Source organism: Manacus candei, unplaced genomic scaffold (genome assembly GCF_025592945.1).
Source record: "Manacus candei isolate 608988 ecotype Guabito, Panama unplaced genomic scaffold, ASM2559294v1 h1tg000072l, whole genome shotgun sequence".
NCBI lineage: Eukaryota > Metazoa > Chordata > Aves > Passeriformes > Pipridae > Manacus > Manacus candei.
Genome location: NW_026138120.1, coordinates 5,791,941 through 5,813,944, shown reverse-complemented (window position 1 = coordinate 5,813,944; position 22,004 = coordinate 5,791,941). Strand labels below are relative to the sequence as shown.

Sequence of the window (22,004 nt, the reverse complement as noted above, 5' to 3'; positions counted from 1 at the left end):
ATGTAGAACTTTTATGACTCCTGTGATGAAGAGTAACAAGCTCAATTTGCATTCCAAGGCACTCAGCCCTGCTGCTGATATCTCGAGTAGGAGTTCAAGCCCCATTGAAGGAATCTCACTTAACATTGGTGTGAGCTTTAACATGCATTCCTTTTTCCTGTTGACCTCCTCCTGGGGGTTAAAGTTGAGTAGCTGAACTTTAGCTGCTGCCTAGATATGTGCTGAGTGTTTGATACACATTGTCATCGTAAGTCCATAAGTAACAGTTGTGCACAATGTCTTTGAGTATTTTTACACATGTTTTCTGATAAGTTCTTGAGGATGCAAACACTTTTCTAAGCTCCTTTACTAGATACTAGGTGTAAAGGGTAAGTAATACTTGAAGCAAAGCTGGAGAATCATTTCCTGAAGACTTTAAGAAGCACAAATGCCCCTGGCATCTCTGTGTTTTAAAAGTCAGGGTTCAAGATTATGATTTATAATTTTAAACTGTATAACACATTTTTAAATTTATCTTTTGCACTATTTTGATTACAATTGGTAGATCAAAGGTATTTTCCACTCCTTCAGATGTGTTGATCCTGAGAATGACTCAGTATTAGTACAGAACCCAAATTACTTAAGAGTCAAGCTAGTCAATTAATTACAGCAATAGCACCTTGCAGTCCTGACGAGCACAGGTTATGTTGTTCTACAAACACATAGTGACATTCAGGCTTGAAGCATTTTCAGCTGTATTGACAAAATGTACAAAGGGACTGGGAAACAGAGCATCACAAATAATACTAGGTACCAAATTCATATCAGGTGAAAGTCCTTATGAAATGTGGTGAGAGAGAATATTTTGATGGTGATAGAGGCAGAAAGAAAGGAAATAAGAAGATATTACTTTGCTACAGCTATGTCCCACGTAGGACCGGACACTTGAAGGGTTGAATAGTTACTGTCTACTGTATCACAGGTAGCCACCCTCCCTGGTAAATCATATGTGAAGCAATAGCACCTTTTATTAGAACCAGTACAAGAATTTAAAACTTGCTTAAATAATAGCAGACATTTTCAAACATCCTGGGAAAGCCAGGCCAAATTTCCTGAAAATCAGTAAGAACTCAATGAAGGTCCTGGAAGGGAAAAGCAGCACCTTGGTAGCTGACCTCCTAATGTTTATCATCTACAGTTATGCAATAAACCTGCACCCCTGTCCCCCCAAACTGTGAGATTTTATGCCCACAGTTTACTGAAGTTACTAGTTACTAGTTACTACTACTGTCGTCTTCTTGCAGACCAGCTGAATCTCGGCTGCTGGGAAGGGTCAGTGGCTGATGCTGCTTCTACAAACTCTTACCCTGGAAGCAGAAAAGAGCAGAGAAAGGAATTGTCTATATCAGAACAACTGAGAAAATGAAAATATCATGAGCAATAGGTGAAATCTCAGTGTGAAATCTCAGGAAATCTCAGTGTGTTTTGAAAGCATATAAAACTCAAAAGACAGGCAAACTGGAGAGAGACAGAGCAAGCAGCCATGCTCTCATGTGTGCCCACACCCATCCGTAAAGCTCTTTGCAGGCAGATGAAATACCTCCGAGGGGGCTTGTCCATCTGAGCACTACAAAGAGATCCAGGCTTGGTCTTGAAGAAATTTATGCCTGTAGTGATATAAGGCTACCCTGTCACTCAGGGTCCCCCAGCACTGAATTAATGTAACCGGGGTTTTCTAAGTGTACAGGAATTGTTGCTTGAAGTGCTGTGTTTAATCTGAACCATTGCTGCTTATACATATGGGAAAAGCAATACTCTGTATTAAGTGAGAGAGCACATACAAACCAGAAAGGAAGCAGAACTTCCCTTAATATTATTTTGCCATATGATATTCTGTCAAGAAGTTATGCTATAAGAGATATGGCATTTTCTTGAGTGGCTGAGCATCTTGCCTCCTTCTCAAGACAGATCCGTTCTCATTTAGACCAGTTATCCATTGGTCTGACTTAAATGGCTTCAGCAGAGTTACACTATAGTGACATTGTGTAAGAGCAGAGAATTTAGCTGATTGATCTCAGAATCTGGAGAAATTATTTAGATCTTTTCATGCTGAGTCCATTATAAGGAAGAACTGGAATACCGGGGGAGGGGAGGGTTTCTTTCTGTTGAGACCCTTACTCTGCCCCTGCTTTGGATGCAATGTATTTATTCTTGCAAATGAAATGTTAAGTATGAAATCTAGTAACTTCCCTTTTGCTTCTGATTGGTTAGCTAAAACATGTAGCTAAGGATAGACTAGAAATGGTGTTGGAGGACCATCTCCTTATTTTCCAGACTTATCCCTTATCATTACAATTTGTGCAATTGTTTCTCTTACTCTGGTCCTCATGATAGGGAAGAAAATTCTGACCCTATAAAGCCCATGGCAGGATAGTCATTAATTTCACTGCTAATGGTTTCTTCTTTTGTTTCCAATTACTAGCTAAACACGTGATAGAAATCATCTTTGTAAGTCTTTCTTTTTATCCTTTTAAATACACAAATATTGTCTCATCCCTCATCACTTCACATAGTTCATGGTAGAAAAAGTTATATAAACATGAACATATATTTTTTGAGCTTACAGACAAAACAAGATCAGAAAGCAGAAACGCAAATATTAGTTCACTTTTCTGTCATGGCCCTTACAGAAAGCTGTGACTTCCCCCTTGCACAGCTTAAAGATACATATACAAAAAAAATCTAGGAGATATGCTATGAATATGTTAACACTGAAAAACAATGGTGGAAGTGGGGCTTCTCCTTTGAGTTTCAGGTGGATGATGGATGATGCTTTTACTGTATTGCCAAGAAACTACCTCCATTGCTCTACTTTTGATCATTAAAGGCTTTATAATGTAGAATTTTATTCTTTCTTCTTGCCTTAAAAATTAGACACTGAAGACTTCAACATATCTAAAAAGATATGGCAGCTTTTATGCTAAAAGAGGCATAAATCTTTCAGCTCTGAGCACATTTGTTTATGTCATGCCCGGTTGTAGCCATTTTGCTTCAAATTTATCGATACAACCTGGCTAAGTTACTCATTTATTACCTTTGGCAATCAAAAACACAGTAAAATCAATTTCTGAGGTCATCCATCTGTGATTCTCACTGTTGCAAAATTTTTGTGAGATTGTTGCCATTCTTTTACTGCCCACTTCTGTTCTGATGGTAACTAGAAACCAAAATTATGTTATGCCTGGAAAAAGAATATAGAACAATAGGATTTCAGTTCACCACAAAGCTTATATACACCACAATATTCTAAATAACAGTTTCAGAGTTGTTTGTTTACTGACAAATGAAACTTTACAGCTACTTCTGCCATAATTTTGAAAGGTCTTTGTAAAATCTGAATACCTGTATCTTTCTTAAAACTCAGCCTGAATTTGAAGATACTTACTGTTAATCTAGTTGCTATGCCTATTGCGCTCAATTCAACCTCTTCAACTTTTTCAACAAATACCTAAATGTATTGAAAACAGGTCTGTTTTCAGTAACCTTTTATAGGCACTTTAGAAGTAGTCCAGGAACTTCCAGAGGCCAGTGAGCAAGAGAATGAATTCCATTTGTTTAATATAGCCTTTTCCAAACAGCCTAAGAATCACATCTTCTAGACTGAGTAAGATAGTTTAATCTTAATTGATTAAAGTCATCTTTATTGATGACTTTCATAGAGCTACATGTAATCTTATTTGTGGCATATATGACTTCATGCCCTTCACTACGTCTGTGTATGCAAATGCAACTTTTTAATTGCATGGTATCAGTCAGTCAGTTTGGCTTTGGTTTTGGCACAGACTGCAAGGGATCTTAAAGTACATCAAATACGCTCATAATTCAAAAGGAAACCCTTCTAAAACCTCATGAAAAATACAACCCTGAACTATAATATATAAAGGAAGGATTAGAAGAGTATAATGAAGTGACTACAGTTTGTCATCTCAAAGTAGTCAAAAGGACACCTGCAAATTCTGCACGTGCTTCGGCAGCCGTTACAAAAACATCTGTACCAATCAGTGTCCTTGAGACAACAGTCACAGAACAAGACCATACCAGGGACCATCTAACAATTTATCAGTAACACAAACACATGTCCAGGGCTAGGAACATACCCAGGAGTGTTTACACATCTAGCAATACATCATCTCTAAAAACTCATCCGTAGGTAAAACAAGATGATTCCAATAGGGTTGCAGTATTGTCCAGTGAATTGCTACATTACTGAGTTCTGGTTTGAGGTTCATTGTAGAGACAGAAGACTGCTTTCTTTGCTTGCTGTCCATTTTCAGATGTTATTAAATCTATGCATGTTATTTAGTCTATTTGTATCAACCCCTACAAGCAATTTCTATCCATAAGAAACCTGTATATTATCTAAAACAATTTCAAAAAGCTTGTCTTCATAAAATTTTTTTGAAAGTATTTTATAAACTGCGATTATTTTAGTATCTGATTTTTCTTAACATCCATTTAGTTATTTTATAGGTCTCCTTGCTTCAATTAATACCTTTTTTTTCTTAATTATTGATTAAGGTAGTTGTGAATCCATCAACAGAGGACAGACTGTACAGTTATGCCCTATAGGAAAGCTTTAAAGTACTGGGATTATATTATGCAAATAATTCAAAAATATTTTTAAGCAGGCATTACTTCAGCATTTAGATATTGGCTAAAGTAGCTTTAATATGCAAGACAGGATGCTAGGTGCTTAGCTGATCCAAATGCCAGTCTATAGATTTGAAAGACTAAAGATCACATCACTGGGAGGTTGACAGAAGTGACACTTTGCAAAGTGCCAATGATTTATGCCAATGTCTTGCTTGATGATACTGTTATAGACAGCACTGTCATTACAAAGTCCCTAACGACTTCAGTCTACATTTATGGTGCACAAATTATAGGTGAGCCCAAAGATCGAAACCTTCCTGACTTTTAGATTTCAATGACCAAGTAATTCTCACTAGGTTCACTTGTATGTTGACTGATACTTTACACTCCCTTTTTTGTTTCAGCATTTTAATCAAATCACAGTAACAAGGGCAAAATATACATTCATTCTATGTTACCAACATTTTTCAGCCTTATTTAGCCAACATCATGCAAAATACGTTAAACTTTATGCTCCAGCATCAAGCCACAATACAGCTCTGGCTTTTTCATAAGCAGGAATGCTCAGCCAGTTCTGCAAGGTGTCACATGCATCATGCCAGCTGCTTGGGTCCTCTGGTTCCCAGTTATGTCCCCAGTGCTGGGGGAAAGGGGCTCTCCAGATCAGGAAGAACTACATCTCCTTCTAAAGAATATCTCTTGCTCTGGATGCTAGAGTAAACTTTCCATGGTGTAGCCTGACCACCTAGGATCCTGTGATGTGTGTGATGTTCTGGGTTTGTATATTTAAAACACTATTGCCATGCAACATTATTCCACCTTTGTTCAGGACTGAAATGATTGCTGACACTGAAGCAAATTACAGTGTTTAGGGGTTTTATTCTCTTCCACAATTACCTTAAGAAGAAGGAAATTAGGGAATTAATTGCATGATGCATTTGGAGCTCCTAGGTAACACTGACAATATCAGAGGATATCAGTTTAAACCAGGAGAGAAATTAGATTTTTATGGCTATTTAAAATGAAGGAGTAAACCTTCCTGGGCCAGGACTTCTGTTCTAAGACTGACAAAGCCAGCCACAAAGGAGAAAAGGAACAGCTGGAACTTTTGATAGATCTTGAAATGGTGGGATGGGAGACATGGAGGGAAGTTCCAGAAGCAAAAATTACAGCCAGGTAATCCATAAGATTTCACACCTCCGAAATAAATTACTCTCTGTTACTACCAGTGATATAATCTTCCTGAGGGAATAAACATTTTAAAACATTGAGTGAAATTCTGCAGGTTATTTTAAAATAAGTCAATCCTTTCTGTGTCCATTAAGCAACCTAATTCAGTGTCTAAGAGCTGCCCGAGTGCTGAACCAGGGCACATATGTCCTACTTTAGAAGCCAGTCAGTCCAAATATGCTAGAAAGCATCCAATTGCTTTTGTCTTGTGGTTTGCTTTGTAACCACAAATCCTTCAGAAAAATAACAGCTTCATGTTGCACAATAGGATATATTCATGTCTGAGCTAGAACTTCCTTCAGTTTCCATCCCAGTAACTGCAATTCCCTGCTGGCTCTGAGGACAGAAATGTAACACACAAAACCAGCCAAGCAAACATACAAGTGATGGATTTCTAGGTAGAAACAATGTCCTTCTCAGTAATTTTTTTTGTGGTGCAGCTGGCAATATTCTGCAAATTTTTCACTCAAACAACGTCATTCCAAAGTCAGATCAGAACTTACCATGAAAGTTATCTGTCCAAAAACAGATATTTTCTTGGCTGCCCTGAATAATGCTTGTGTGTGACAAGCTTATTGCTATCCATAGCAATGTTAAATACAGGGAATGATATGCCTGTTTTATCTGCAAAAGAAGTGTATTCCCTAAAAGAAGTGGTATAAAAACAAGTGCAGTGGTATCTCTAGATACTCTTCAGGAAATGTAGATAAAAGATAGTCATTCAGTCAGGGAAAGATGATCATTGATACATAAGGACTGCTTTGGCAGACCCTGGGAGACAAATAACTTCAAAAATGCTTTAATTCAACAACCATCCCTTATACAAAACTCTTCACACTTTGGACAGGAGTCTCAAGCAATGTGTTTCAAGAATGCTGCATTAATATAGTTAATAGCATAATTTTTATGAAAATAAGTATAAAAAACGTTAAGTAGCTATTCTTGTTATAGTAAATATATATCAGTTTAATGCTGCCATTTAATAAGATGAATGAGTACTTACTGCATCAACAGTTTGTATTTTGTTTAATTTTTGAAAAATATAAACTCACCATTTGAAATTCTTTGTTCTCATATACTGGTAACTTCATAAAAGGAAGTTCTAGGCAGTTAAGTTAATCTTTGCAAGACTAAAAGCTTAAAAGAAGGCTGAAAAGACCATTGAAGGTCAGAATTTACATATTGATCAAACTGTAAGTTTATACTCTTGTAAACACGTAATTAACTTTGCTGTTATTGAATTTTGGTTCACAACCAATTTTATTAGTCATAGTTTCACCAGTAATTTCACTGGACTGAAGCATGAGTGACAGGCATCCATAATAAGGTACAGTGCATACTAAGATATTACATTTAAAAAGAGATATAAATCACCTGAACCATTTGTTATTTTGAATGAAATACTCTCCATAAAAACACTACTGGCAATAGAAATGAAGCCATATTCTAAGAATTATTGATTAGAAATTGAAATAAAGACTTGTATAAAAGTTATATTTCAAAGTTTCAAACCACTGAAACTTTCTTTATGCAATTTAATTTTGTAAGCTAATAATCATATTTTCATCAATAATACAGCTAAAGTATTTTTTAACCCTTTGTTTCTGATCACAAAATACTTAGAAGCTGGTAAAAATGTATCTGGGAGGTTTAGCCTCAAGTGTATTGAAGGGATGATTCCTCTCCAGGCAGCAAGCAAGAGTACATGGATGAACACATTGCTACATGTAAGAATTGCACTGAAACAGTTGATGAACAACCTGGGATCTGTTCTGATTTATGCATCAGCAACAGAAATGGTCATTTATATTCTATCTTGATGAGCAAATGCAAGATTTGCTCCCTCAAATGGGAAGAGAATACACGGGAACCAACAGTGTCATCTGAAAGGACTATTCCTTTGCATCCTGTCCCCAAAATTGCAACACAGCTGGGAACATTACAGTATGTAAATGAAGATCTTGCATTCTTAATGATAACGGATAGCAAAAATGATCAATCATAAGCCACTGATCTCAGTGGTCCTTTCACCTCAGAACAAAGAAAGAACAGAGGCCAAAGTTGCTTTTCACTGTCTCTCTGCAGTCGCAGCCTTCTGCACATTCGGGCTTTCTGTGTCATGTTCCTGCTGGCAGACACATCATGAAACCATACCCTTAATGAATCTACATCCTTCTTATGATATCTTATCTGTCCTTCTTATCTGGGTACCCTGGGACCCGGGTAGCCAGAAGCAATAGGTTCTTCATTCTTGGAGACTAATAAAACCTTTTAGATAACGGGAGAGCTGAGCTTGGACTTTGCTGCAGACTCGCATGCCAGGAACAAAAGTCCCACACAGTCTGCAGTCAAATCTGTCTAAGATGCCTTTTCCATTTATTTTGCCAGGTAAAAAGACCTGGATACAAGGAAGAAATCCAGGAGTCTGCACACCTGCTCTAATGTCTTAAAGATATATAAAACAAAACTAGATTCAGACCTGAACTATAGAAATTATGATACCTTCCAATAAAGCATGTCAAAATACTGTAAAATTTAAGATTATATTTAGCATTTCAGGAGTGACTATCACCAATCTCAGCAGACTGCTGTGCCTTCAATACATATTACTCTCAGCCATCATCTCCATGTCAATACAGCCATCAGCAATGAAGGCTTCACTCTGAGAAGGGAATTCCTGACTTCACTTGTTATAGCAGGACCCAGAAGCACAATATCACACAACACTCTGAAAAAAATGACAGGATCACTGACAGTATAAGCAAAGAAATTTTGTGTTTAGTGGCAAAATGTAGCTGGTTGAAATGTGGTTTATTTCTGTTGAAGACAGGTAAGTTTACGCTTCAAGAGTGTGTTGCTGGATAAATGTCTACTGAAAAAAAAATAAAAACACAGAAATTTTGTGACCTATCATTAGGCAAAGCTAACCAGAATTGGCAATGCTGCCCGGCATTCTTCTGGCCACACACTCTGTGGATGCAGAGAGGCAGTTTGTTAGTGAGCCTTCAGTTCCAAGACATGAGCTGTTTGCTTGTGGCTTCAGTGGTGGCAGCAGCAGTAGGCTTCTTGTTGTTTTAGCATTTGGTTTGAACTGTGTCCACAAGCCACTGTCAATAAATCTCTTACTTATTTTCTTTACTACAGAAAAAATGTAGTATCGTGTTACATCAACTACCATGTTAATCAACCATCACATCTGAAATTACTGTATTTCATTACAGTGCCAGGCTAAAACCTTTTATTTAGACTCCCCATACCTAAACACATGAAGCCAGCAAAATGAGAAGGTATGGTAGAGAGGACAGTGAAGAATGCCTCTTTTCTACATGTCTGAACTCCATCTCATCATCTTTCAGAAGCTGATCAGTATGATAGCTATGAAAACTGACTGCCCCAACTATTACTCTGAACAAACTCCTGGTAAAAACTAGACTGCTGCTGCTGCAGCATCTACTTATTCTCCCAAAGTGATCTACCAACCTAGAGAGGTATCAACCAGTTTTCTTAATTGTGTGCTAGCTGTAAACATTGTATTAGTTATAACTAAAAGATGTTTAAAATTATCTAGTAGTTATTGTACATTTGATAACTCATACTATGACTCTGAAGTACTGAGAAATTGAAATTAAGAGCACAGTGTGAGGTGACCTTTTGTATGCAAGCTAAATCAATTTTATACTCCTTATAATTTGGCCCACTGAATATAAAAGAGTCCAAGATGTCAAAAAGAGAAAGCTATATTTAAAAAAAAAAAAAAAAAAAAGTGGAGGCATCTCAGCAATGCTTGCAAATAGGCAGTTCAAGAAGTGTCTATGAGGTTATAGCACAGAACCTCCACCCTTCCAGAAGCTCTTAGGCAGTACAGGCTCATGATGTGAGAGCACTTCACAGGTGAAGAATGGGACCCAGTCTAACAAGCTCTTCTGAACCTCTCCAGAGAGGGAGGGAAGGCAGTGGAGGCAGCTGGTGGCAGACTGGCGTGCAGGAAGGATCTGGACCTAGTCCAGCAAAATCACTTAAGTTTTCTTGAGTGAGGCTTAGGTGTGTAAATTAAGGAACAACTGCTGTAATTCCCTGCTTCATATTATATGCCTCGATTATATGTACCACGATCACCTCAGTGGTACACAGTATACTCTGAGGAGGCTAGAAGGGATCAGGCCTTTCTCCTGCCTGGTGGAGTGTGTGTAACATTGTTAAAAATGCCTTGGAAGGAACTTACTCCATATTTATGCCTCCAGCACAAAAGTCTCATGCACAGGGCTGTGCCGTGTCTTGTAAGCTTCATTTTCTCCCTTTTTTTCTATTAGAATCAACAATAGATGGCAGTAGCCAAAGGGAAAGGTTTTATTTGAAAGTTCTATGAAGCTGCAAGATCTGGGAATTTTGTTACTTTATTTTTACAAAATTTGGGACTAAATTCTATGTTTGGTAACCATCAATTGACTTCAGAGGAACCAGTAGGGATATCAGGGGGCTAAATCTGGTTCTTAATCATTAAAATATTATGTAAAGGAACATGAATAGAAACAAAGGCAAGAGAGTCTCCACTTCCATATCAATGTTCCAGATACTTTGCATTCATACAGAGCAGAGTTCATGAACTCTCTCTAACTGTGTTAACAATCCTCTGGGTTTCTAAAGGAGCAGCAGGGGTTGGAATGAGAAGTCTCCCCATATACATCAATAACATCAGTCTTGACATACTGATTGGATTTCCAGGGGGTTCTTTGCTAACTGTGCCTGCTAAATACTCTGCACCACTCAGCAGTGGTAGCTCAGTATGCCTTGCAGGGAGAAAAAGAAGTCTGAAGTTTGTAGTTGAAAACAAAATGTGCATCTCTGGCATGTGATTTCTTGTGCAAGAGCAAGTCAGAGCATAGACATTTTAAATGCATTTTTCTCAATGACTGTTGTCAGTTGGGGTGTCTTGAATGGATATTTTTACAGAAATTAAGCACAGTAATGTTTTGCACAGCACATTTTATATTTCACAAGACGCATGTAGATAAACATGTCTTCATTTGGAAATCAGAGAAGTACAGTAGTCTCTGCTCTATAAAGGAGAACTGTGTAACTGATCAGAGCTAGCATGCTGTTAGTTTTGAGAAAGTAAAATAAAATCAGTGTCAGAACTGTGCCAGATGAAGGACCCACATAGCTCAGTCCAGTCTTGTCTGGCACATAATGATTGAAGAATATTATCAGAACAGGACAAGCATATTTTTATTCAGTAAAACCCCTTAGTACCCAGAAATCCATGGTATAAGGACACCCTATGAACCTACATCTTTTTTATGGAATTATTCTTGATGGCCTTTTCACCATGATTTTTTACTAATTGTTTTTTTAATGGGTTTATAAGTTTTTAGTTGGGAGGTTGAATTCAGAATGAGATTATCAGCTGCAGTTGGTGGCATGTTGGCATGCCAGTTTCTTTCAAAAAAGAATCAACCCCTTAGAAAATTCAACATTAATATAACAACTGCTTCAGCTTCATAAACTTTTTCACTGACTCATCTTTCAATGTAAGCATTTTTTCATAATGGAAAAATAACTGTGTGCTGAAATCTGGCATTTTGATAGAGTTTTCCATGGTGATTCAACAAATTCTCTGAAAAATAAGTCTTTTTGAAGCTTTCTAGTTCTGAATTTAAAAAAAAAAAAAAGGTAGATTTTGTAGACCTATATATTGCAAATTCTACTAATATAAAAGAAAATGTTACAAAATAGCAGTAGTATTCTATCTGGTTCATGTACTTCCTAACTCTGTATAAAATCTAGTATTAAAAATCCAAAAGATGGCAACAAATTCAATCTGCTTTAAGCAATAAATTTTTCTTTGTGACATTTTCACAAAGCTGAAAGTGAGGCAAAACCTCTCTGAGCCTGTGATTAGGCACAAAATAAAACCAAGTGCAGGTGGTGTTATTGTAGCTGATGTTTTCCTGTCTTCATCCCAGACACATGAAGTTTTATGCTGGACTACCTAATGTGAGAAATGTATCAACAAACTAGCATGAACTCAGCAGAGGGCAACTGAAAGATCAGGGCTGGAACACTTGTCTGGTGAGAACTGGGCTTCTTCAGCCTTTGGGAGGACATAAGGGCAGTCCCCCAGTACCTACAGGGAAGCTGTTGAGAAAATGGAGGCAGGTTCTTCACTGAGGTGTGTGGTAGCAGTGCGAGGAGCAATGGTTATGAACTGAAACAAGAAGTTCAGCATGGATATCAGAAAAAAATCTTTTTAACAATACGTAGAAGTGAATACTGGAAGTCACTGCTCACAGAGGTTGTGCCGTCACCCACCGGCAAGCTTTTCAAGACCCAGGTGGATAAAGCTTTGAGCCACCTGATCCGCTTTCACAGCTGACGTTGCTCCAAGCAGGAGGTTGGACTGGAGCCTGCCTGTGGTCCCTTTCAGTCTCAGCTTTCCCATGATTCTGTGATTCTACATGTATTCATGGTACCAGTGGGATGTTATACAATGTAGATGCTCCATCAGCTCACTCTACTAAGCACAGGCTGCCTCCCACACATACGTATATGGCAGCATCGTGAAGTGCAGTGGGTCAAGCTGTGAGGGGAAATTGCCTCATTGTGTCTTCCACACCTACAGTAGAAATCCCCCAAGAAGTGGGACCACAGATTGCACCCATATGCCTGAGGTGTCCTTGCCTGTTTGGGGGTGTAAAGATTGCAACAGGCCCAGATGTGTACACCTTCTCTACCCTCCAGTCTTCCCCTGAAGAAGCTGGATTGCATGCATCAGTGCTGAGCTGGAGAAGACTGTGACAGGGTTACAGATGGGAGCAGCTGAGGCTCAGCTGTGATCAGGAGCACAGAGTCGTGACAGTGCAGACATAGATTGGCCTGCTAAGGGGGACAGGTCTGCAAAGGGGAACCTGGAGCATCCCAGCACATAAACAACTCTGCCCTTTCCTCCAGGCTTTCACAAACTCTGGAGTTACAAATCCCGATCCTCCAAGAAGCACCTTACTGGCTCAATTCTTGCAATCATAAGGACAGCTAAGGACATCAGGGTGGTCCTAGGTAACCCTAAGAACTCACCTGCTTCAAAGTTCTTGAGCAGCAGTTTCTTCTGTCACATTCATTTAATTCATCGTCATTTCTCCAAGCATGACAGTGGCAGGGTAGAAATGCACCTCTGTAGTCTCCTCCTTGGTTTGCCATGCAACTCTCTGAACTACTTGCTAGAATCTGATCAAATGCAGGGATTTCCACTTTGCCTTGCCTTAAGTTCTTATCTAAACAAACAGAAACAAACCTTAAGCAAAAAGTGAAGTCCTCAGGCTCTGGGTGACTACAGTGAATTGATTGTATGCATGGAAAATGTTGTCATAACAAAACAGGTGTTATATGGTAATTGTGCTGAGCATCCTAACAAACAAGGTTTGTCTGGCACAATTCACTCAAAGCCTTCAGGGAACTTACCAAATTTATTTCTAAGTGAGAGAGAAAAAATATTCTCTTTTTAGCTAAGGCAGTGTGGAAAAACGGAAGCCAACCATATGCATCCTACCTGTGATGGCAAGAAGGCCTGTTAAACAGAGGGAGATCCTCCTAGGCACTTCTGCAAAAAGGAATGGCCTCCATTACCTACCAGGTCTCCTGCCCACACAGCCTGGTTGGAAACTGATTCTTCTAACCTTAAACAACAGTGGAGGAGAGGAATAACTGGGGGGAAAAAAATCTAGCTTCATCCTGGTGAGTCTGGACAGATTTTGTTTCATGCATGTTTGAGGTAACTCGGTAATTGAGTGTATGAAATAAGTGATCAAAAGAAATTTTATGGAGGAAGAAGCTTTGTTAGGAGACATGGAATAAAATGTAACAGGCAAAAGAAGGAATAAAGAAGTTTACCATCAGGGGCAAAGGTCAGTGACATAGACAGATACATTCATGTTTGTATGTTTTCTTACAGTTAAAACCCAAAATGTACTCAGCAGCATATAATCATAAATCCTGACTGGATCAGACAAGTGTTTTTCATTGTTCAATCACCCTTCCACCAGAGAGAGTGCTGACAGCTTCTATAACAGGTGGCACTTGCTCTATTATGTGCTACTAAAGAGTGAAATGGTACAGGCTGTCATCCGATTCCCAAGTATCATGCCTTAAATATAAAAGAGCTTTCAGCATCTGACTCAAACTGGCAGTGTGGTCTTCCATCATAAAATGTGAATACAAAAATGTTTTGGACTAAGCTTAAATAGATGGATTTTTATAGATGATTTGTAGGTCTGTATGTCCAAGGTAAAATTCTAGCTCTGCTGAAATCAATGACAAAATTTGTACCAATTGTAATAGAGCCAAGTTTTACTGAACTTTTTTAAGGCCAGGCATTTTTAAATGTCAGAAATAACGCATTCAGGAAACATTAGTGCCTTTGCTCAGCCGAAAGTAGGAACCTCGCTCACAAAAGATTTGGCTGTTCTTCCAGTTTAGCTGTTTTCTGGATGTGCTTTGCTGCCTCCTACACATCACACAGCAGTGTCGAAACTGGCAGAGAACACATCTTTCTTTCCCTCCTGAAATCTTTGCATGCCAATCCTCCTGGTGAGCCCAAGGTAACAGCTGGGATCTCGTAAAACACATTGCTGGTGGTGCATTCAATCAGCAGCGCTCAGGTTATTGGATGCTCAGAAATGGGTTGCTGGAGCATGGCTAGACTAGTGTTGGATCTGTTCCTAGGTATGAGTTTGAATTTGCTTTCCCGGGGTAATTCCCTTGTCGTGCAAGAAATGCTGACATCGCCAACAGTGTCTGTGGGTGAAATACCAGCTGAATTAGAGTCATTAAACCCAGACATATCTTTTTAGGGTCAAGGAGGCAAGGAAATGCAATTCACACTTATGGGTGAATGAGCACATAAATTATAGTATTTAACTAATTGCTTACCTTACAAAGATAAATTGGACAAGGCTTTCCCAGAAAACAGGGACATTTGGGACATGTTTGTATATGGGGACACTTTCCAAGTCCTCACTCAAAACACTGCCACAAGGTCATTTCTCATTACTTAAACTTTCTGAACTAGTTCAAACTGTTTAATGGGCCCAGTATATCCAGTGTCTCTCTACAGCAAGGATAGAACAATTCCCTGCAGACCCCTAAGAGATGCAGTAGGTTCTCTACAGCACAGGCAACAGCCTTGTGAACTGGCATAGGAACAGTTAAGAACCATGAGCTCTTGTTTGACCACTAGTAAGAGAAACAGGATGTTCCCCATCCAGTCCAGCCCTGGGGATACACTGTGAGACAGTAAGCCAGCTATATGTGGCTGTATTTCCCTAAAATACTTGTATTTTCCAAAAATAGTGAATTTCCATGTTTTTATGGACCTGCCCCAGGTGACATGAGTCAGGAGCTTGTATTTTATTTTGACAGAAAAACAGCGTGAGAGGTTATTTACTCTAGAAGGTGATGTGCAGTAAAGGGTATGAACCAGAACTACTTAACCCCAGGAAGAAAGTATGAAGTCATAAGTTCTGTATTTAAAAGAAGAAAAAAAGCTACAGGAATCAAAGACTTCATCTGTGAACAGAGGACGCCTGCCAGAACCAGAAATAGTTCTGTTGCCTAATGCTTGCTTTCTTCAGGCTCACAAACCCCAGAGGTGTCTTGGGGAGTGGGTGGAGTTGCAATGTTTTAATAAAGTACTCTGGAATTTTATTAATGTGAAGGTTTGCAAATGCCTGCAGTTCTGGCCATGTGAGCATCTGCATTCAGCTGTCCTGCATTTTAATGAGGTGGTAAAGAACATTAGCTATGTATGTGGCTGTTCTTTCGGCCTGTAACAGGGTTTAGCAAGGTTAACATTATGTTCACATTTAGATTTTAGTGTTTGGCTTTCTGGAAAGAAAAAGTAAGTGAAAGAAATCCTATGCATCAAAGGGGATCGGAAGAACACTTGGAAATGAAAGGAGTGATTTGCAAATGTGGAGCTCTTGGAGCAATGAGTAGGGCTAGCCAGGAAAGACAAGGGACATGGTGTTTCATACCCAGAGACTTCATTGCAGGTCTCAGACTCACAGAAAGCAGTATTTCACCCCCACAGTTCGGAAGAGTTGAAAAATGAACTGAACTTTTAAAACCTTTTTCCTTTCAAGAGAAAAACAGGTCAATCATAGTTCTTAGAAAGAACAAATGCTTGCTGTCTGGGGACTTCTTTATTAGGGCATATAGTTTGTTTGTGGCCCCAGTCCAGGTCTGACTGGAGCTCAGTCCCTGCAAGACGGCTGCCTGTGCATTGATGTCTCCCTCAGGGAAGCACTGTGTCGGCTCAGGAGAAGAGCTACGGAGATATCACTTGCAGCCCAAAGACAGCAGCTCCTTCCCAGGAAGCAGATTGGATTCCTCTGAGTGCCACTGTTCAGATTTCTGGCCATAAATACCAGGAAGCTTTCCAAGTACAGACTGGTAGTTTGTCTGTATCCTGAACTTATATTTAGTGCTCCTTCAGCATGCTTAGAAGTGGAAAGATAGCAATTCCATATGTGAATCCTACTCTGAACTTCAGCTCCCTTTATAGCTATGGTCAAGTTACATGTCTTTTCCACCCCAGTTTTATTCCTCCCTCAAAATCCACTCCCACTATTGGATCTGGTGTAGTACTCCTTTCCTGCTCCCAGGGGAGGACTTGGCATTCAAAAGGAAGTACGCTGTGAAATCAATCAGCACACAAGCACTCATTTGCTGTATACAGCCCTTTCTCTGGTCAGTTATCTGTTCTGTGTTTTGGGGTGGAGAATGGTTCTATCCCCTGCTCAGCAAATAGTTTCTGAAAAGTCATTACCTCTCTTGGCTTGTCTTTCCTCTTCTCCTGATGGCAGTCTGAACAACTCAGTCACCAACATGTGACACTCTAGCAGATGTGCCAGGGACTCCCTCTCTTATGACCATTAGAAGGGTCTGGTCAGACTTGCAAGATCAGGCAGTAGTATTTGTTGAATCCTCCTCAGAAGCTGTCTTTCCAGTTCCTCCTCAGCTCCTCAGGAGTGGGGTGTCACAGCTGGGGAAAGACACTAGGCATGCTGGGCCAGGGCTGTTATGCAGTCCCTCTCCTGTAAATGCAAAGGCCATCTTGTCTGTGAAGATATTTGAATAACATTTTTCCCCTGTGCCAGATTGCAAGCTGTATGTCATGCTGTCAGTGCTAGCAATCAGCCTGATTGTTGCAGACTTGACAAACATGCTTATTTTTAGAACTGCTGGATATTACACATTGCACTAGATCTCTCTTTCATGTTAAATACTTTAATCTTCTGCTGGAGTTTCTTATTGGACATCTGCCCAGAATATAAAGACTGATCTTTCTTTTTTTTCCCCTCTCTTTGATAAAGTGTCAGAGCCTCACTGAAAGGTGTAGATGGCAGTCAAAGGATCTCAGCTGAAGTCATGCCTCTCCTACCTCTCATCCAAATTATAAGTAGGGGTTATTGGCAGTATGTTGAAATAACTTTACCTTGGGATAATAGCCTTTTGCTTATCTCCCATCTATCTGTCACACTGTCTAACTTCTGTATTAACAGAATCTACCTTTGGGCAGCTCACACAGTACAGTAGCTGTCATTCTGTCCTCACTCCTGGGTATTTAATGTAAACTGAACTAAAGTATGTTAAAGGTGTACCGGGAAAGACAGTCATTTTTCCATCTCACTCCCCGGCAAAGTGAGAGGTAGCCAAAAGAGTGGCCCTGCAGCGCTGCAGATGTGAAGTAGCACAGTACGTATCATTACAGAAGAAACATTTTCTGCCTCAGGGGTCTATTAGTAATTTTGACAGCAGAGGCACTCTAATCCCAAGCAGAAGAAAACAAGGATAAAATAAGCTGAGACCTAGTGAGTTCCAAAAATTAAGCCCCAGCTGAGATACCCTGGCCATGCCACCAAACCAGACATTGCTGCAGACTACATTCTGGACTCTAACACTCAATATTGCCTGACTGCAGTGGTTGGGAATTAAGTGAGAGTTGAAAAGATGGGAAAGTTCACTTGAAAGGCTCATTTCTTTCATCCCAAATGTAAGGCTAGGTGACAAATGGCCCACAAGGACAATGTACTCCGAGAAGCTGACACCACATGAGGCATGTGAGCACCTCCTTGACTAGCATGCTTCCCCCTCACTGCAGGAGGTTCTATCCAAACACAAGAGGAGGCAGACAGGAGCTGACACAACAACAAAACCTTACTGGAGACCCAAGATTAGTCATTTATGAGAAGCAAAGATCCCAGCAGCTCAGTGTCCTCCTCCCCAGGCTCACCACTTCTTTGCACTGTGCCACAAGATGGATCTTTGTCCTCTCTGAAATTTAAAATAAAAAAAAAAAATTAAAAAGATAAAGTGGATCATTTAAGAATAATTCAAGATCTTTATGACTGTCTTCCATAAATTACTTTTTCTCCATATTTTCACATATTATTTCTGCTCTCATTGTTTCTAAATGACATTTACTTATTGTTCTATTTTTGGTCCATGGCCTCATTCAATGGGATTTGGGGTGTATACTTTTGATCCCTCTTTATTGATTTGAATTTTAAAAGGGGGATACATATAAGAAATCAGTGGCATTTGAGAGAAAATATAAACCTATCATGTTCAAGACAATCTAAAAATCTAGGCAAAAAGTATCAAAACATGATATAGCTTTTCCACAGGACAGAATATGTCCAGTTCTTCAAAGAGGAAATGTGTGGAAAACTTCTCAAGAAGGAATCATTATACCTTTACAGGATTCTTCGAGCTGCAAAGCTAGAACCTCCTAAGCCTTTGTGCATTCAACAGTATTCAAAATGCATCACAATCATGTCTCTCCCTTCTAGCCTGCTGTCCAGCTGATCCAGTTGGGACATGAGCTGATAAGTATATGCTTGGCAACCAAGCTCCACACAGAACAAATACCAGTGCATTGCCTCATGAGCAAGTGTGAGAAAAGGTAGGAGTGCTGCAAACAACAGGGAACTGGCCTGAGGCAGTTCAGCTTGTTAGCAGAGTGGAGCAGCCCTGAAACAGAGGTAGCCAACACCCTTCATCTGTAATCCCTGCACAGTTCTCATGTCAGAAGAGCCTAGACAATATGAGGATCTCAACTGTTGTCAATGTCCTGTTCATGAGAAAACAGGAGATGTGGTAAGCCTTCAAGCATAGCTTGGTTTGATGGTCCAGCAAGTTAGTGTAGTCCTGGAGAGACACTTGCTTTCTAGCTACTAATCTCAGTTACTTTTTTTTTGGTTTAGGTGACAGGTGGGGATTAGTGTAGCTAACCAAATATGCTTAATCTCTGGAGAGCAGGAAACATTTTATGCCACTCAACAAGAGGCTTTATGGATGCTAGAGGTCAAATTCACAATGATATCTTAAAACCTAAATCCTATAGGGATACTTGACTTCCCTCTGGCCTTAGTGGGAGTTTAGTCACTGAAGCATTAAACCTTAAATACCTTTGTGAAACTGAGCCTGGACAGCTAACATTTAAACTATCTCTTGAAGAGTTTCAAGAGCCCGTACTACAGTTGTAAAACTGGAACAGATTATGACTATTTATACAGTGAGTCAATAATCCCACAAGTAGCAAGACAGCTACATGCTGTAGAAAAAGTAGTGACAGGCTTGTACTTTGGAGCATAACATTGGCCTTTTCCCCCTAACTGCATAGCTGGGAAACTGTTTAGTGAGTGATATACCTGCAGTCACAGACCTTGAGAGTCTAATACACCACTAACTCTGTTTAGATGGAATGGTGTTGGAGAAACTGAATTTTATGTCAGACCTGTCAATAATTCCACAACACTGACATTTTTCCACATTTATTAGCAGAGTGCATCTCTCATATACCACAGGCATTACTTTAAAATGTTTGATATGTCATCTCACCTGCAGGAAAAAAATAAGCCATGGATTTCACTTTGAAATGACAATGTCCAATATGTGTCAAAATATGTTGTCTCTTTTATTAATTCCTTCCCACTAGCATTTCAATGACCATGGTTTAAACTAAAATTCAACAGTGAAACATCTTGGAATAAGGTATCACAAGTACCTGCAAGAGCACTGTCCCTTTAAGGCCTTGCATTCTGCCTCAATTAACATTCCAGTTTTATTGCATGTACCTGGTCTGAAGAGAGTCAGTAGCCACTGGGTGTAGCATAAATTGTTGGCCTTCAGCAAAATGAACAGCTGAAACACATGCAGTACCTGACCATGCTTGTTAGGTTATTTGCTCCTTTAATCACGGCTTCACTCATGAATGCCTGCTATTCAATTATCTTCCAAACCTTCACCATGTCACTAGACAATAAAACGTGACAAGACAGGTATTACTGTGGTAAGGTCATCTGATATCTAGAAGTGTCTCATTATTCCCTTCAGTGATTAGCTACAATTACTGCTTTAACCCAAGTATTTAAGGCTGTAGTTAAGTGTTTCAAATATTCATCACAGGATACCTTATGAGCTGGAGAAGAGTTTGTGGAGGAAGGACCAGCATTTCCCAGCTGACTGTCCCCAGAGTCAATCCCCCAGAGTCAAGAGAGGGTGCTCTTAAAAATGTTCAGACCCCCAGTTCGTTTGTAAGACACAACACTCGCTAGACAAAAGGTAGGCAGCCTACATCTTGTCTGTGTTGGTTGCAAGTGATATCAGAGATTAGAAGGATCCATGTGCAAGACCAGTCTTTCTTGCCCTAATCACTCCAGACAGGGCTGATAGGATAGTTGGAGCCCAGAGATTTACCTGGAGCACTCAAAACATCTCCCACTGGTGGTGCCCCAAGGAAGTCATGTTGCCCCTCCCTGGTAACACAGGTGTTCCTGGCCCCAAAGTTAGTGCAGTTTCTGTATTTCAATTAGGAATTTTTTAATTAGACTTAAGATTAGGGTATCTTGGTTTTTAAACCAATGTGGTCCTATCCTAACAAAGCCTCTTCAACCAGTTTAGAACCAGGACAGGTTTTTGCTCCTGATGCCTGAAAACAAGTTGCAAGACTTAGAACCAATAAAAGATTACATGATCCCATGTTCCTTGAGTTTGGGTAAATTAAATAACTTCCTGAATCCCAATTCTTTGTGTCCTTCAGGCCACGCCATTTACGGTGAGCAATGGGCAACCAGAGTTTCCTTCAGGAAAGGAGAATCCTACAGGCAAGAAGAGATGAAGGAGGGAGGGCTGGCACTGATGCAGTAGTAATGCTGATTGTTGAGGAGAAGGTAGGAGAGATCCAGGGTTTAACATTTCTCAGTAAATCTAGATTACATCCAGGATCAATCTAAGGCTGTTTCTCTCCCTTTCACCCTGCCCAACCTAAGTCAAACTCTGGTGAAGGGGCGAATTTATCCTGATCTTTGAATTCAAAGGCAAGACACATTTCACAGTAGTGCTGTGGGAGGTGGAAATAATACCTACATAAAGTAAACAAGAACAGCCAGCCTTTCACTGGAGGAAAAGCAGTTTTACAGGCACATTGCCAATTGAAACCTCTCTCCCACTGTGGCTCAGAGTGGCACCAGTATTTGCTCTGCCTTCCACATTGTATTCAACATGACAAACTAATAACCACAGCTGGCACTGCCGCTGGCAAAATCAGCAGTTACATCAAGCAGATGAGTGCTAGAAATGGACAAGATAGCTTTTGCATTGTCTACCAGCAGAACCTTGCAAAGTCAAGTAAGGGGATATGGCAGATGTCCCACCCCAGTGGCATGGGAGTAGCAAGCCTGGCTCTCCAGGACTCACCTCCATTCCAGCCCTTCTTTCATCCTTCCCCATCCAGCAGCAGGACGAGCCCAGTCCTCCAGCCTTGGGACTGTAAAATTCAATCCTGCCAACACTGCTGAAAGCTTTGAGCTGGCCCTACGGACAACACAGCTCGCTGCAAGAGAATGAGTTGACAATCTTGTTTCTTGTGGTATAATGAAAACTTATTTAAATAAAATTCTGATTAAGAGAGAAAGGCATGGACTTGATTCACAGCAGGCAAAGCTGAAAACTGCTTGCTACATGCCGTTAAATTACCAATTTCTACCATTTTATTTTTAAAGCAGTGTGCTGTTTCTTTGAACTGGGAACAACACGGCATGCACATCATTTTGGGTAATGTCTATGCAAGGTCAATTTGATAATTT

The 22,004-nt window shown here is 39.8% G+C and overlaps 1 long non-coding RNA gene across 1 annotated transcript; it reads right to left on the bottom strand.

Moving 5' to 3' along the window:
* Window positions 1–949: 949 nt before the first annotated feature.
* LOC127480370 (uncharacterized) lies at window positions 950–13,107 on the bottom strand. The gene is made up of 3 exons (XR_007907853.1): window positions 12,934–13,107; window positions 3,074–3,220; window positions 950–1,346 (listed from the first exon to the last, which is right to left on the bottom strand). It is a non-coding gene; the product is annotated as an uncharacterized LOC127480370 (long non-coding RNA).
* Between the last annotated feature and the right edge of the window lie 8,897 nt (window positions 13,108–22,004).